Source organism: Silene latifolia, chromosome 2 (assembly GCF_048544455.1).
Source record: "Silene latifolia isolate original U9 population chromosome 2, ASM4854445v1, whole genome shotgun sequence".
In the NCBI taxonomy this organism is placed as follows: domain Eukaryota; kingdom Viridiplantae; phylum Streptophyta; class Magnoliopsida; order Caryophyllales; family Caryophyllaceae; genus Silene; species Silene latifolia.
The window spans coordinates 175,155,811-175,160,154 of record NC_133527.1 but is presented as its reverse complement, the minus strand read 5'-3'; positions in this window follow the sequence as shown (position 1 = coordinate 175,160,154).

Genomic DNA, 4,344 nt, shown 5'->3' with positions numbered 1-4,344 from the left:
TGTTCTATAAAAGCAAATATTTTACAAATATAAAAAAAATTCATAGATCTACTTTTTTGTCATTTTCATGAAATACAAGGCCACAAATTTCTACAAGTCAAATACCCTTGACTTAATTTGCTGGCTCGATAGTTCACTCCACTAACATACAACACCATTAATTGGATTTTATCATACTGGTCCAATCTATAGTTCACTCCACGTACATGCCTATTAATTGGATTAGATACTAGTTCAATGATATCCATAAATATAATTGTAATATTATAAAGGGTTATTTAATGAGAATACTCCACATTATTGGGGTGCTTCTCAAAATACTACGAATTATAATTTAACTACTAATATACCCAACTATTACACCCCTCATCTTTAACTAAAATATGGGAAGGGCTACCTGCTGAACCGGTATCTTTTTCTTTTTTACCCTTCTCTCTCTTCTTCTATTCTCAGTCCAACTGGGAAAGTATTTGATCTCTGTACATTTTTAATCAAATTTTTTCCTGGGTATGTTTTTGAGTGCTATTAATTTGTTTATCTAATTGTTTTCCTTCAAGTTTTTCCACAACATGTCAATTGTTCCCAACTATTACTCCTTACTCCATTATTCGAATTTCATGAAAACAAAGCTCTTATTTCAAAACTGATCATCAAAAGCATTGTTATCATTACAATTACTAATATCATTCAAGTGAGCATTAGATGAGCACACTGACCGAAAACGCGTTATCTCGGAATCACTATAATTTTATTAATAGACAGAAAGGATGACGAGGCGCCAGAATTGAAATTGCAATGCTCGTAATTGAAATTGCAGACGAAATTAGGATCTAAGGGGGCTCGGGTTTGTACCTACAGAAGCCGCTGACGGTGACAATTCCGAGGAATTTGGGGGAAAATGGAGTAGATGATATATTTTGTACTCAGACATCAAGATCTTAGTTTTATAATTTGTTTGATTTCTAAGCCTTTCAAGTTTCCTAATTTTCATTCACCTTCTTTAATTCCATCCTTTTTTCTTCTTCTTTTCATTGTTTCAAGAAATGATCTGGGTAAGTGTTTCATTTTTTGTGTTTATGTTTTGTTTGTTTCCTGATTTTTGTGGGTATAGTTTATCCATATATGATGATTGATGATTTGGTAGAAGTGGTATGTCTTTTAAATGCAGGAGAGTCTTAGCTTGCCGGATGGTCTTTTGGTGAGCAGGAGAGTCACAACTCCAGTAGAGATAATGTTGTAGGAGATGAGCAATTAAAACGTAGGGAACGATAGAATTCTTCTTTTCACCTTTTTTTTTAAAAAGTTGCAGGATATCAGTGATAGGGAATAAAGAATAGGAGGAAGATGAAGATCTTATAAATGTGGGACCCGTAGTTGCTTTTACCAGTTACTACAAGTTAATAAAAGGGTCAATTCTATTCAAAGAGAAGTGGTGTAATAGTTGATTATATTTGTAGTTAAATAAAGGTTTGTAGTATTTTGAGAAGTACCCCAATAGTTTGGAGTATTTTCATTAAATAACCCTAAAAAAAATAGCTAATTAATTATGGGTGAATTTTATTTAAAAAAAATGAAAAATCAAAAAAAAAATTATTGTAAAATAAATCTGGAATTAGTAAAAAATAAATTAAAAAATTGAACACTTTTTATAACAATAAAATATTGTAAAAAAATTTCGTTAAACTGATAATAAAATACGGAATATGACACAAGAAAAAGAAAAAAAAAGTATCATACATGCGATAAATTTGTGAAGGTATCAAGGGTAGTAATTAATCAAACAGTAAAAATTTTGCAGTTGGAGAGAGGTGAGAGGGGGAGGGTAGGGGCGAGAATATGAGGATAGAGTAGGTCTTCTGAGAGACGGTCTCTAAATAAGTTTTATTAAGAGACAATTGTACAATTTTAAGAAAAAGTGGTACTTAAGGTAATAAAATAGGTACAAATCATGATTAATAATAAAATGGATACTACGAAATTACTATGTACGATCAATAACAAAAGAGGTACGAAATACAAATAAAAGGGTACGAAAGATTGATTTCTCAATAACTTAGTGAGAGACCGTCTCTCTCAAGTTTTAGTGATGAGGTTATGGTTAGAGGCGGCAAACAATGACACGACACGAAAACACGACACGAACCCGACACGAAGTTAATGGGTTTGGGTTTAACCTTAATGACCCATTTATGTAAGTGGGTTAACACGAACACGACACGAGATTTAATTGGGTCGGGTTTGGGTTGAGCTCTCTAAACACAAACCCGACACGAATGACCTATTTACTAAATTAATCCTAATTTTTCTTAATTTTCCATCGCATAAATATACTTACACTTTCCAAATATAGACAAAACACGAAAACACGACACGAACCCGACACGAAATTAACAGGTTAGGGTTGAGGCTTGATGACTCATTTATGTATGTGGGTCGACACGAACACGACACGGAATTTAATTGGGTCGGGTTTGGGTTGAAGGGTGCGTGACCCGTTTTGTTAAGATTATAGAGGGATAATTGTATAGAAGGAAATGTATTATTGAGTTGTGTTGGTTTTACATCGATATGATGAGGTATTTATAATACCTCCCAACTTAATGGAAAACCCTAACCCTAATGGCAAACCCTAATGGTAGTTGGGCCTAGTATAGGCCCAATCTCCTAATACCCTCCCGCAATCGTAAAGGCAGTACATAGTACGAACTTTACGATTGGAGAAATACAAAGAAAAAAGTACATAACAAAAATGAAATCTTCAATCTTAATCTTCTTCAATCTTCATTAATTCTCTTCATCTCCGTAAGGTTGGTTGGTAAGATAAACGAGTATAAGACTCGCTAGAAAATTTCTTCGAACAAGAACGTTAATTTTTTCGGACTTGTCGAAAGTACGAGTTAATTTGCAGGAACCCTAATCGAACCTGACAAATATCAATAAAACGGAAAATTATCCGTCAATTTCAATATTAGGAGAACGCTAAGTTTTTCGGACTCCAAATTGATTTAGACACCACCTTGAACGGAATTGAAAAGAGTAACCAAGTTTCAAAGATAAACCAAGGAGATTTTTTTTTTGATGAGGGTGATAGGGTATTTCATTGAAAGGCTCTCTCGGGTTGTATGTAGGTTAAAATAAATATGGGTATCTATCTAACAATGCTACCGCCACTTTGTGTAACTTGAGAAATATATTCAAGTGTAATTGAATCTTTCAAATTGCAAAGATTGTCTGGTGCCCTCTTTATTAGAGGGCTAACATCATCTTTTATCATTGCACATGTTAAAACAAACATTGTTATCAAGATTTACCCAAAGAATCACGACTGCAAGGTTGTATCCACTCATTTTTTTTTATTTTTTTTTTAAATGAAAAATACGGCTAAATTGAAATCGAACGTGAATCCCGCCGGTGGGCGTTGTATATCATATGCCCACCGGCAGGCAGCAAAATATCGTATTTTTAGGCCTCAAGAGCGTGAGGCTCTCATACCATGTTAAGATTATAGGAGGATAATTGTATAGAAGGAAATGTATTATTGAGTTGTGTTGGTTTTACATCGATATGGTGAGGTATTTATAATACCTCCCAACTTAATGGCAAACCCTAACCCTAATGGCAAACCCTAATGGTAGTTGGGCCTAGTATAGGCCCAATCTCCTAATACCCTCCCGCAATCGTAAAGGCAGTACATAGTACGAACTTTACGATTGAAGAAATACAAAGAAAAAAGTACATAACAAAATTGAAATCTTCAATCTTCATCTTCTTCAATCTTCATTAATTCTCTTCATCTCCGCAAGGTTGGTTGGTAAGATAAACAAGTATAAGACTCGCTAGAAAATTTCTTCGAACAAGAACGTTAATTTTTTCGGACTTGTCGAAAGTACGAGTTAATTTGCAGGAACCCTAATCGAACCTGACAAATATCAATAAAACGGAAAATTATCCGTCAATTTCAATATTAGGAGAACGCTAAGTTTTTCGGACTCCAAATTGATTTAGACACCACCTTGAACGGAATTGAAAAGAGTAACCAAGTTTCAAAGATAAACCAAGGAGATTTTTTTTTTTGATGAGGGTGATAGGGTATTTCATTAAAAGGCTCTCTCGGGTTGTATGTAGGTTAAAATAAATATGGGTATCTATCTAACAATGCTACCGCCACTTTGTGTAACTTGAGAAATATATTCAAGTGTGATTGAATCTTTCAAATTGCAAAGATTTTCTGGTGCCCTCTTTATTAGAGGGCTAACATCATCTTTTATCATTGCACATGTCAAAGCAAACATTGTTATCAAGATTTACCCAAAGAATCACGACTGCAAGGTTGTATCCGCTCAT